Raw genomic sequence first — 14,911 nt, 5'->3', positions numbered from 1 at the left:
CGCGCGCTTGTCCCAGGAACCTTCTTTTCGTTCCCGTTCCTACTCGTCTGGCCGTTCTTCAGTGGGCTCACTCTGCCAAGTTAGCCGGCCACCCTGGCGTTCGGGGTACGCTTGCTTCCATTCGCCAGCGTTTTTGGTGGCCCACCCGGGAGCATGACACGCGTCGCTTCGTGGCTGCTTGTTCGGTCTGCGCGCAGACTAAGTCCGGTAACTCCCCTCCTGCCGGCCGTCTCAGGCCGCTTCCCATTCCCTCTCGACCGTGGTCTCACATCGCCTTAGATTTTGTCACCGGACTGCCTTCGTCAGCGGGGAAGACTGTTATTCTTACGGTTGTCGACAGGTTCTCTAAGGCGGCTCATTTTATTCCCCTTGCTAAGCTTCCTTCTGCTAAAGAGACGGCACAAATCATCATCGAGAATGTTTTCAGAATTCATGGCCTTCCGTCAGACGTCGTTTCGGACAGAGGTCCGCAATTCACGTCTCAATTTTGGAGGGAGTTTTGCCGTTTGATTGGGGCTTCCGTCAGTCTCTCTTCCGGCTTTCACCCCCAGTCTAACGGTCAAGCAGAACGGGCCAATCAGACTATTGGTCGCATCTTACGCAGTCTTTCTTTTCGCAACCCTGCGTCTTGGTCAGAACAGCTCCCCTGGGCAGAATACGCCCACAACTCGCTTCCTTCGTCTGCGACCGGGCTATCTCCTTTTCAGAGTAGCCTCGGGTACCAGCCTCCGCTGTTCTCATCTCAGTTCGCCGAGTCCAGCGTCCCCTCCGCTCAGGCTTTTGTCCAACGTTGCGAGCGCACCTGGAAGAGGGTCAGGTCTGCACTTTGCCGTTATAGGGCGCAGACTGTGAGGGCTGCTAATAAGCGTAGAACTAAGAGTCCTAGATATTGTCGCGGTCAGAGAGTTTGGCTCTCCACTCAGAACCTTCCCCTTAAGACCGCTTCTCGCAAGTTGACCCCGCGGTTCATTGGTCCGTTCCATATTTCCCAGATCATTAATCCTGTCGCGTTTCGACTTCTTCTTCCGCGATATCTTCGTCGCGTCCACCCGGTCTTCCATGTCTCCTGTGTCAAGCCCGTTCTTCGCGCCCCCGCTCGTCTTCCCCCCCCCTCCCCCATCCTTGTCGAGGGCGCACCCATCTACAGGGTCCGTAGGATTTTGGACATGCGTCCTCGGGGCCGTGGTCATCAGTACCTAGTAGATTGGGAGGGGTACGGTCCTGAGGAGAGGAGTTGGGTTCCCTCTCGGGACGTGCTGGACCGTGCGCTGATCGATGATTTCCTCCGTTGCCGCCAGGTTTCCTCCTCGAGTGCGCCAGGAGGCGCTCGGTGAGTGGGGGGGTACTGTCATGTATTGTCATGTTGTGTCTTGTTTCTGTCCTTTCCCTTCACCCTGTCTCCCTCTGCTGGTCGTTATTAGGTTACCTTTTCTCCCCCTCTTTCCCCCAGCTGTTCCTTGTCTCCTCCTAACTACCTCGTCACCCCTTTTCCCACCTGTTCCCTTTTTCCCTCTGATTAGTCCTCTATATCTCTCTCTGTTTTTGTTTCTGTCTTTGTCGGATTCTTGTTTGTGTTATTCATGCCTGAACCAGACTATCGTCATGTTTGCTGCAACCTTGTCCTGTCCTGTCGGAATCTGCCGGTCCATCTGAGCCTACGTATGTTTTGTTATTAAAGAAGCTCTGTTTACGTTAATTCGCTTTTGGGTCCTCATTCACGCACCGTAACAGAAAGTGGAAAGCAACGGCTGGTGATCCGTAACCAGTGTGAAACACTTGCCATATCGGTACGCGTGGAATTTCTTTACACCCCACACTAGCGCCAGTGCTTCTTTGTCGATTTGTGAGTAGTTTTTCTCTGCATCATTCAACGTTCGTGACGCAAATGCAACTGGCCTCTCTGACCCATCTTTCAGTGTGTGTGAAAGGACGGCCCCTAAGCCATAAGGGAACGCATCACAAGCCAACTTCACTGGCATTTCAGGGTCGTAGTGCATCAGGACCTGTTCAGATGTTATGAGCCGTTTTGCCTCCAGAAATGCATTTTCACACTGTTCTGTCCACCTCCATGTCCTATTCATTTGCAGGAGCTGATTTAGAGGCTGGAGTACTGCTGAAAGGTTTGGGAGGAATCTTCTGTAGTAATTGTTCAGTCCCGTGAAAGATCACTTCTGTGATATTTTGTGGTCGTGGTGGGGCCGATGCAATGCCAAAAACCAGGCGGTTATACCTGTGTAGACCTTTGTGTGTGTTTTTTGTCAGGTACTGTTTGGAGCTCTCCTCAACCGGTAGCTGTAGGTAAACCTGTTTCAGATTTGACTGAAGTGTTTCCCACCAGTTAGAGCAGCAAAGATGTCATCCAGACGTGGCAGGGGGTAATGGTCCACACGCAATATTGAATTCACAGTTACCTTGAAGTCCCCACACATTCTAACAGACCCGTCTTTCTTCACAATAGGAACTATGGGTGTGGCCCATTCGCTTCTGTCCACTTTCGTCAGGATCCCTGTATCCTGCAAGCGATCGATTTCCGCTTCCACCTTTGGTCTCTGGGAGTATGGAACAGATCTGGCTTTGCAGAATTTCGGGGTTGCGTCATCTCTTAGTACAAGTTTTGCTGTGAAGCCTTTTACTGTTCCCATCTGATCACTGAAAACTGTGTTGTATTTCTTCCACAAGTGCTCCAGTGTTTGGTCTGTACCTTTCTCTTTGGACTGGAACTTGTGGAGCATTTTCAAGTCACACCAATTCAGCTTTATTTTTGAAAGCCATTCCCTGCCAAATAATGGGGGGCCAGTTCCAGGCAGCACATTCAGCTGTAACTGCTGTGTTTGCCCCCCATACCGCACTCTGACCTGCAATGCCCCCATTGGGCTCAATCTCTCTCCTGAGTAGGTCTTCAGCAACACATTTGTGTTCTTCAGCTTGATAGCCTTGAAGTGCTCATTGTAGACAGTAGTGGAAATTATAGACACTGCAGATCCTGTGTCCAGCTCCATTTTGAGGGGTTTGCCTTCGATATCTGGTGTCACCCATATTATGCTACTGCTGGGAGAAGTCACTGTGTTTAACTCCTTTGTACCAATTAATCGTTCATCTGAATCACTGCCACTGTTCTCTGCTAGTGCATTCACAGACCCTTTCATTTTTTCAGTTTTCCTGTTGTGACTGAATTTTGCTTTGCATGCTCTTTGAATGTGCCCCCTTCTACTGAAATTGTGACAAATTTCGACTTTAAAACGGCAGTCCTCTGCTCTGTGAACATCTCTGTCACGCCTGTTGCATTTTTCAGCCACACGGGGGCGCTGTCGGCTGCATGAAAACTTGTGCAGGGAAGTTTGTGAAAGGTCAGTATTTCTTTTACTTTGCAACTCAAATGCATTTTTAGTCGTTATTACCCTTTATATGGCCATTCAACCCCTGTACCCATTATCCTCATAATGTCCATAACCTCACCTCATTCAACCCCTATACCCATTATCCTCATAATGTCCATAACCTCACCTCATTCAACCCCTATACCCATTATCCTCATAATGTCCATAACCTCACCTCATTCAACCACTACACCCATTATCCTCATAATGTCCATAACCTCACCTCATTCAACCCCTATACCCATTATCCTCATAATGTCCATAACCTCACCTCATTCAACCACTACACCCATTATCCTCATAATGTCCATAACCTCACCTCATTCAACCACTACACCCATTATCCTCATAATGTCCATAACCACACCTCATTCAACCACTACACCCATTATCCTCATAATGTCCATAACCTCACCTCATTCAACCCCTATACCCATTATCCTCATAATGTCCATAACCTCACCTCATTCAACCCCTATACCCATTATCCTCATAATGTCCATAACCTCACCTCATTCAACCCCTATACCCATTATCCTCATAATGTCCATAACCTCACCTCATTCAACCCCTATACCCATTATCCTCATAATGTCCATAACCTCACCTCATTCAACCCCTATACCCAATATCCTCATAATGTCCATAACCTCACCTCATTCAACCACTACACCCATTATCCTCATAATGTCCATAACCTCACCTCATTCAACCCCTATACCCATTATCCTCATAATGTCCATAACCTCACCTCATTCAACCCCTATACCCATTATCCTCATAATGTCCATAACCTCACCTCATTCAACCACTACACCCATTATCCTCATAATGTCCATAACCTCACCTCATTCAACCCCTATACCCATTATCCTCATAATGTCCATAACCTCACCTCATTCAACCCCTATACCCATTATCCTCATAATGTCCATAACCTCACCTCATTCAACCACTACACCCATTATCCTCATAATGTCCATAACCACACCTCATTCAACCACTACACCCATTATCCTCATAATGTCCATAACCTCACCTCATTCAACCCCTATACCCATTATCCTCATAATGTCCATAACCTCACCTCATTCAACCCCTATACCCATTATCCTCATAATGTCCATAACCTCACCTCATTCAACCCCTATACCCATTATCCTCATAATGTCCATAACCTCACCTCATTCAACCCCTATACCCATTATCCTCATAATGTCCATAACCTCACCTCATTCAACCACTACACCCATTATCCTCATAATATCCATAACCTCACCTCATTCAACCACTACACCCATTATCCTCATAATGTCCATAACCTCACCTCATTCAACCACTACACCCATTATCCTCATAATGTCCATAACCTCACCTCATTCAACCACTACACCCATTATCCTCATAATGTCCATAACCACACCTCTATTACCATGGTTATCAGCACAGCATATTTCTGATATCAAGACAGTTATGTACTGAAGTCTCACTGCCGATCCAAATAGAGCAGCGGGGCCATGATTTGGCTTTTACCTTCAGACAATACATCTCTCTGTTAAGTAGCCCACAGAACCAGATAAACACACCTGTCACAAACATCCCTCTGTTAAGTAGCCCACAGAACCGTGCACTGTGCGGCCTAAATAGTGGTAACACTGTATCAGCCCCTTCAAAACACCCTAAATAGTGGTAACACTGTATCAGCCCCTTCATAACACCCTAAATAGTGGTAACACTGTATCAGCCCCTTCATAACACCCTAAATAGTGGTAACACTGTATCAGCCCCTTCATAACACCCTACATAGTGGTAACACTGTATCAGCCCCTTCAAAACACCCTAAACAGTGGTAACACTGTATCAGCACCTTCATAACACCCTAAATAGTGGTAACACTGTATCAGCCCCTTCAAAACACCCAAAACAGTGGTAACACTGTATCAGCCCCTTCAAAACACCCTAAATAGTGGTAACACTGTATCAGCCCCTTCATAACACCCTAAATAGTGTTAACACTGTATCAGCCCCTTCAAAACACCCTAAACAGTGGTAACACTGTATCAGCCCCTTCAAAACACCCTACATAGTGGTGACACTGTATCAGCCCCTTCAAAACACCCTAAATAGTGGTAACACTGTATCAGCCCCTTCAAAACACCCTAAACAGTGGTAACACTGTATCAGCCCCTTCATAACACCCTACATAGTGGTAACACTGTATCAGCCCCTTCAAAACACCCTAAACAGTGGTAACACTGTATCAGCCCCTTCATAACACCCTACATAGTGGTAACACTGTATCAGCCCCTTCAAAACACCCTAAACAGTGGTAACACTGTATCAGCCCCTTCATAACACCCTACATAGTGGTAACACTGTATCAGCCCCTTCAAAACACCCTAAACAGTGGTAACACTGTATCAGCCCCTTCATAACACCCTAAATAGTGGTAACACTGTATCAGCCCCTTCAAAACACCCTAAACAGTGGTAACACTGTATCAGCCCCTTCATAACACCCTAAACAGTGGTAACACTGTATCAGCCCCTTCATAACACCCTACATAGTGGTAACACTGTATCAGCCCCTTCAAAACACCCTAAACAGTGGTAACACTGTATCAGCACCTTCAAAACACCCTAAATAGTGGTAACACTGTATCAGCACCTTCTAAACACCCTAAATAGCGTTAACACTGTATCAGCACCTTCAAAACACCCTAAAATAGTGGTAACACTGTTTCAGCACCTTCTAAACACCCTAAATAGCGTTAACACTGTATCAGCACCTTCAAAACTCCCTAAATAGTGGTAACACTGTTTCAGCACCTTCTAAACACCCTAAATAGCGTTAACACTGTATCAGCACCTTCAAAACACCCTAAATAGTGGTAACACTGTATCAGCACCTTCTAAACACCCTAAATAGCGTTAACACTGTATCAGCACCTTCAAAACACCCTAAATAGTGGTAACACTGTTTCAGCACCTTCTAAACACCCTAAATAGCGTTAACACTGTATCAGCACCTTCAAAACACCCTAAATAGTGGTAACACTGTTTCAGCACCTTCTAAACACCCTAAATAGCGTTAACACTGTATCAGCACCTTCAAAACACCCTAAATAGTGGTAACACTGTATCAGCACCTTCTAAACACCCTAAATAGCGTTAACACTGTATCAGCACCTTCAAAACACCCTAAATAGTGGTAACACTGTTTCAGCACCTTCTAAACACCCTAAATAGCGTTAACACTGTATCAGCACCTTCAAAACACCCTAAATAGTGGTAACACTGTTTCAGCACCTTCTAAACACCCTAAATAGCGTTAACACTGTATCAGCACCTTCAAAACACCCTAAATAGTGGTAACACTGTATCAGCACCTTCTAAACACCCTAAATAGCGTTAACACTGTATCAGCACCTTCAAAACACCCTAAATAGTGGTAACACTGTTTCACCACCTTCTAAACACCCTAAATAGCGTTAACACTGTATCAGCACCTTCAAAACACCCTAAATAGTGGTAACACTGTTTCAGCCCCTCCATAACACCCTACATAGCGTTAACACTGTATCAGCACCTTCTAAACGACCTCATTCTTCATGACATCAAGCAGGTCCACTGATGTCAGAATTTGCCTACATATTCAATCTAAATAATTGCTTTTGCTGATTGTTTTCTCATTACTCATGAATCATGATGCCTTCATTGTGCCAGGTGCCTATCTTAGTAGGTTATAGTCTGGGAACTTTGTCATGTAAAATTATATACTTTTTTATTCAATTGACATCAACTAATTTTGGCAAAACAACTATTAAATAATATGCTGCTGTAAATAGGCGTACTAGGTTATTGTCCTCCCATCAGCCAGTGTTCTTCAACAGGACACATGTCCTCCCATCAGCCAGTTAGCTTCAACAGGACACATGTCCTCCCATCAGCCAGTTATCTTCAACAGAACACATGTCCTACCATCAGCCAGTTAGCTTCAACAGGACACATGTCCTACCATCAGCCAGTTATCTTCAGCAGGACACATGTCCTACCATCAGCCAGTTAGCTTCAACAGGACACATGTCCTCCCATCAGCCAGTTATCTTCAACAGGACACATGTCCTACCATCAGACAGTTATCTTCAACAGGACACATGTCCTACCATCAGCCAGTTATCTTCAGCAGGACATATGTCCTACCATCAGACAGTAACCTTCAACAGGACACATGTCCTACCATCAGCCAGTTATCTTCAACAGGACACATGTCCTACCATCAGACAGTAACCTTCAACAGGACACATGTCCTACCATCAGACAGTTATCTTCAACAAAACACATGTCCTACCATCAGACAGTAACCTTCAACAGGACACGTGTCCTACCATCAGACAGTTATCTTCAACAGGACACATGTCCTACCATCAGACAGTTATCTTCAACAGGACACATGTACTACCATCAGCCAGTTATCTTCAGCAGGACATATGTCCTACCATCAGCCAGACACATGTCTTACCATCAGACAGTTATCTTCAATGGGACACATGTCCTACCATCAGACAGTAACCTTAAACAGGACACATGTCCTACCATCAGACAGTAACCTTCAACAGGACACATGTCCTACCATCAGACAGTTATCTTCAACAGGACACATGTCCTACCATCAGCCAGTTATCTTCAATGGGACACATGTCCTACCATCAGACAGTTATCTTCAATGGGACACATGTCCTACCATCAGCCAGTTATCTTCAGCTGGACATATGTCCTACCATCAGCCAGTTATTTTCAACAGGACACATGTCCTACCATCAGACAGTTATCTTCAATGGGACACATGTCCTACCATCAGCCAGACACATGTCTTACCATCAGACAGTTATCTTCAATGGGACACATGTCCTACCATCAGCCAGACACATGCCCTACCATCAGCCAGTTATCTTGAACAGGACACATGTCCTACCATCAGCCAGTTAGCTTCAACAGAACACATGTCCTACCATCAGCCAGTTAGCTTCAACAGAACACATGTCCTACCATCAGCCAGTTAGCTTCAACAGGATAAATGTCCTACCATCAGCCAGTTATCTTCAACAGGACACATGTCCTACCATCAGCCAGTTAGCTTCAACAGGACACATGTCCTACCATCAGCCAGTTATCTTCAACAGAACACATGTCCTACCATCAGACAGTTATCTTCAACAAAACACATGTCCTACCATCAGACAGTAACCTTCAACAGGACACGTGTCCTACCATCAGACAGTTATCTTCAACAGGACACATGTCCTACCATCAGACAGTTATCTTCAACAGGACACATGTACTACCATCAGCCAGTTATCTTCAGCAGGACATATGTCCTACCATCAGCCAGACACATGTCTTACCATCAGACAGTTATCTTCAATGGGACACATGTCCTACCATCAGACAGTAACCTTAAACAGGACACATGTCCTACCATCAGACAGTAACCTTCAACAGGACACATGTCCTACCATCAGACAGTTATCTTCAACAGGACACATGTCCTACCATCAGCCAGTTATCTTCAATGGGACACATGTCCTACCATCAGACAGTTATCTTCAATGGGACACATGTCCTACCATCAGCCAGTTATCTTCAGCTGGACATATGTCCTACCATCAGCCAGTTATCTTCAACAGGACACATGTCCTACCATCAGAAAGTTATCTTCAATGGGACACATGTCCTACCATCAGCCAGACACATGTCTTACCATCAGACAGTTATCTTCAATGGGACACATGTCCTACCATCAGCCAGACACATGCCCTACCATCAGCCAGTTATCTTGAACAGGACACATGTCCTACCATCAGCCAGTTAGCTTCAACAGAACACATGTCCTACCATCAGCCAGTTATCTTCAACAGGACACATGTCCTACCATCAGCCAGTTAGCTTCAACAGGACACATGTCCTACCATCAGCCAGTTATCTTCAACAGAACACATGTCCTACCATCAGCCAGTTAGCTTCAACAGGACACAATTCCTACCATCAGCCAGTTAGCTTCAACAGGACACATGTCCTACCATCAGCCAGTTATCTTCAGCAGGACATATGTCCTACCATCAGCCAGTTATCTTCAACAGGACACATGTCCTACCATCAGACAGTTATCTTCAATGGGACACATGTCCTAACATCAGCCAGTTATCTTCAACAGGACACATGTCCTACCATCAGACAGTTATCTTCAATGGGACACATGTCCTACCATCAGCCAGACACATGCCCTACCATCAGCCAGTTATCTTCAACAGAACACATGTCCTACCATCAGCCAGTTAGCTTCAACAGGACACAATTCCTACCATCAGCCAGTTAGCTTCAACAGGACACATGTCCTACCATCAGCCAGTTATCTTCAGCAGGACATATGTCCTACCATCAGCCAGTTATCTTCAACAGGACACATGTCCTACCATCAGACAGTTATCTTCAATGGGACACATGTCCTACCATCAGCCAGACACATGTCTTACCATCAGACAGTTATCTTCAATGGGACACATGTCCTACCATCAGCCAGACACATGCCCTACCATCAGTCAGTTATCTTCAATAGGACACATGTCCTATCATCAGCCAGACACATGCCCTACCATCAGCCAGTTATCTTCAGCAGGACATATGTCCTACCATCAGCCAGTTATCTTCAACAGGACACATGTCCTACCATCAGACAGTTATCTTCAATGGGACACATGTCCTACCATCAGCCAGACACATGTCTTACCATCAGACAGTTATCTTCAATGGGACACATGTCCTACCATCAGCCAGACACATGCCCTACCATCAGCCAGTTATCTTCATCAGGACACATGCCCTACCATCAGCCAGTTATCTTGAACAGGACACATGTCCTCCCATCAGCCAGTTAGCTTCAACAGGACACATGTCCTACCATCAGCCAGTTATCTTCAACAGGACACATGTCCTACCGTCAGCCAGTTAGCTTCAACAGGACACATGTCCTACCATCAGCCATTTAGCTTCAACAGGACACATGTCCTTCATCAGCCAGTTATCTTCAACAAGACACATGCCCTACCATCAGCCAGTTATCTTCAACAGGACACATGTCCTGCCATCAGCCAGTTATCTTCAACAGGACACATGTCCTACCATCAGCCAGACACATGTCCTACCATCAGCCAGTTATCCTCAACAGGACACATGTCCTACCATCAGCCAGTTAGCTTCAACAGAACACATTTCCTACCATCAGCCAGTTATCCTCAACAGGACACATGTCCTACCATCAGCCAGTTATCCTCAACAGGACACATGTCCTACCATCAGCCAGTTATCCTCAACAGGACACATGTCCTACCATCAGCCAGTTATCCTCAACAGGACACATGTCCTACCATTTGAAATGATGGTGTGAGGTACAATTCCCTGCTGAAATATATGGGTTGGTGAACAGTACATTTTAGAAAGATGATGTTGTACTTACAATGTTGCAAGGAGCAGCAATGGCTTGCAGTCTGCTGAACCAACACATATGTATTACATCAACATGATTCATTCATACTCGGTAAGGGACTGATAGACACTCAGAGCTGTTAGTGCTGAACCAACACATATCTATTACATCAACATGATTCATTCATACTCGGTAAGGGATTGAAAGACACTCAGCATGCTGAACCAACACATATCTATTACATCAACATGATTCATTCATACTCGGTAAGGGATTGAAAGACACTCAGAGCTGTTAGTGCTGAACCAACACATATGTATTACATCAACATGATTCATTCATACTCGGTAAGGGATTGAAAGACACTCAGAGCTGTTAGTGCTGAACCAACACATATCTATTACATCAACATGATTCATTCATACTCGGTAAGGGATTGAAAGACACTCAGCATGCTGAACCAACACATATCTATTACATCAACATGATTCATTCATACTCGGTAAGGGACTGAAAGACACTCAGCATGCTGAACCAACACATATCTATTACATCAACATGATTCATTCATACTCGGTAAGGGACTGAAAGACACTCAGCATGCTGAACCAACACATATGTATTACATCAACATGATTCATTCATACTCGGTAAGGGATTGAAAGACACTCAGAGCTGTTAGTGCTGAATGCATTGATTTATTAAGACCTTTATCTATCTATTGTAGCAGTTCCATTGAGAACAAGGACTCTTTTGCAACTTACAATTACACACAAATCTGAATCACCTACTGTATAACACATGGAGATGTCAGTACTGTATAACACATGGAGATGTCAGTACTGTATAATAGATGGAGATGTCAGTACTGTATAACACATGGAGATGTCAGTACTGTATAACACATGGAGATGTCAGTACTGTATAACACATGGAGATGTCAGTACTGTATAACACATGGAGATGTCAGTACTGTATAACAGATGTCAGTACTGTATAACACATGGAGATGTCAGTACTGTATAACACATGGAGATGTCAGTACTGTATAACACATGGAGATGTCAGTACTGTATAACAGATGGAGATGTCAGTACTGTATAACACATGGAGATGTCAGTACTGTATATCACATGGAGATGTCAGTACTGTATAATACATGGAGATGTCAGTACTGTATAACAGATGGAGATGTCAGTACTGTATAACAGATGGAGATGTCAGTACTGTATAACACATGGAGATGTCAGTACTGTATAACACATGGAGATGTCAGTACTGTATAATACATGGAGATGTCAGTACTGTATAACAGATGGAGATGTCAGTACTGTATAACACATGGAGATGTCAGTACTGTATAATACATGGAGATGTCAGTACTGTATAACACATGGAGATGTCAGTACTGTATAACACATGGAGATGTCAGTACTGTATAACAGATGGAGATGTCAGTACTGTATAACAGATGGAGATGTCAGTACTGTATAACAGATGGAGATGTCAGTACTGTATAACAGATGTCAGTACTGTATAACAGATGTCAGTACTGTATAACAGATGTCAGTACTGTATAACAGATGGAGATGTCAGTACTGTATAACAGATGGAGATGTCAGTACTGTATAACACATGGAGATGTCAGTACTGTATAACACATGGAGATGTCAGTACTGTATAACAGATGGAGATGTCAGTACTGTATAATACATGGAGATGTCAGTACTGTATAACACATGGAGATGTCAGTACTGTATAATACATGGAGATGTCAGTACTGTATAACACATGGAGATGTCAGTACTGTATAACAGATGTCAGTACTGTATAACAGATGTCAGTACTGTATAACAGATGTCAGTACTGTATAACAGATGTCAGTACTGTATAACACATGGAGATGTCAGTACTGTATAACAGATGGAGATGTCAGTACTGTATAATACATGGAGATGTCAGTACTGTATAACAGATGGAGATGTCAGTACTGTATAACACATGGAGATGTCAGTACTGTATAACAGATGTCAGTACTGTATAACACATGGAGATGTCAGTACTGTATAACACATGGAGATGTCAGTACTGTATAACACATGGAGATGTCAGTACTGTATAACACATGGAGATGTCAGTACTGTATAACACATGGAGATGTCAGTACTGTATAACAGATGGAGATGTCAGTACTGTATAACACATGGAGATGTCAGTACTGTATAACACATGGAGATGTCAGTACTGTATAACACATGGAGATGTCAGTACTGTATAACAGATGGAGATGTCAGTACTGTATAACAGATGTCAGTACTGTATAACACATGGAGATGTCAGTACTGTATAACACATGGAGATGTCAGTACTGTATAACAGATGTCAGTACTGTATAACACATGGAGATGTCAGTACTGTATAATACATGGAGATGTCAGTACTGTATAACACATGGAGATGTCAGTACTGTATAACAGATGGAGATGTCAGTACTGTATAATACATGGAGATGTCAGTACTGTATACCACATGGAGATGTCAGTACTGTATAACAGATGTCAGTACTGTATAACAGATGGAGATGTCAGTACTGTATAACACATGGAGATGTCAGTACTGTATAATACATGGAGATGTCAGTACTGTATAACACATGGAGATGTCAGTACTGTATAACAGATGGAGATGTCAGTACTGTATAACACATGGAGATGTCAGTACTGTATACCACATGGAGATGTCAGTACTGTATAACAGATGGAGATGTCAGTACTGTATAACAGATGGAGATGTCAGTACTGTATAATACATGGAGATGTCAGTACTGTATAACACATGGAGATGTCAGTACTGTATAACAGATGGAGATGTCAGTACTGTATAACACATGGAGATGTCAGTACTGTATACCACATGGAGATGTCAGTACTGTATAACAGATGTCAGTACTGTATAACAGATGGAGATGTCAGTACTGTATAACACATGGAGATGTCAGTACTGTATAACAGATGTCAGTACTGTATAACAGATGGAGATGTCAGTACTGTATAACACATGGAGATGTCAGTACTGTATAACACATGGAGATGTCAGTACTGTATAACAGATGGAGATGTCAGTACTGTATAACACATGGAGATGTCAGTACTGTATAATACATGGAGATGTCAGTACTGTATAACAGATGGAGATGTCAGTACTGTATAACACATGGAGATGTCAGTACTGTATAACAGATGGAGATGTCAGTACTGTATAACAGATGTCAGTACTGTATAACACATGGAGATGTCAGTACTGTATAACACATGGAGATGTCAGTACTGTATAACAGATGGAGATGTCAGTACTGTATAACACATGGAGATGTCAGTACTGTATAACACATGGAGATGTCAGTACTGTATAACACATGGAGATGTCAGTACTGTATATCACATGGAGATGTCAGTACTGTATAACAGATGGAGATGTCAGTACTGTATAACACATGGAGATGTCAGTACTGTATAACAGATGGAGATGTCAGTACTGTATAACACATGGAGATGTCAGTACTGTATAACACATGGAGATGTCAGTACTGTATAACACATGGAGATGTCAGTACTGTATAACACATGGAGATGTCAGTACTGTATAACACATGGAGATGTCAGTACTGTATAACACATGGAGATGTCAGTACTGTATAACAGATGGAGATGTCAGTACTGTATAACACATGGAGATGTCAGTACTGTATAACACATGGAGATGTCAGTACTGTATAACAGATGGAGATGTCAGTACTGTATAACAGATGTCAGTACTGTATAACAGATGTCAGTACTGTATAACAGATGGAGATGTCAGTACTGTATAACAGATGTCAGTACTGTATAACAGATGGAGATGTCAGTACTGTATAACAGATGGAGATGTCAGTACTGTATAACAGATGTCAGTACTGTATAACACATGGAGATGTCAGTACTGTATAACAGATGGAGATGTCAGTACTGTATAACACATGGAGATGTCAGTACTGTATAACAGATGGAGATGTC

Source organism: Oncorhynchus clarkii, unplaced genomic scaffold (assembly GCF_045791955.1).
Source record: "Oncorhynchus clarkii lewisi isolate Uvic-CL-2024 unplaced genomic scaffold, UVic_Ocla_1.0 unplaced_contig_11072_pilon_pilon, whole genome shotgun sequence".
Lineage (NCBI taxonomy): Eukaryota > Metazoa > Chordata > Actinopteri > Salmoniformes > Salmonidae > Oncorhynchus > Oncorhynchus clarkii.
This window is presented reverse-complemented; position numbering follows the sequence as displayed.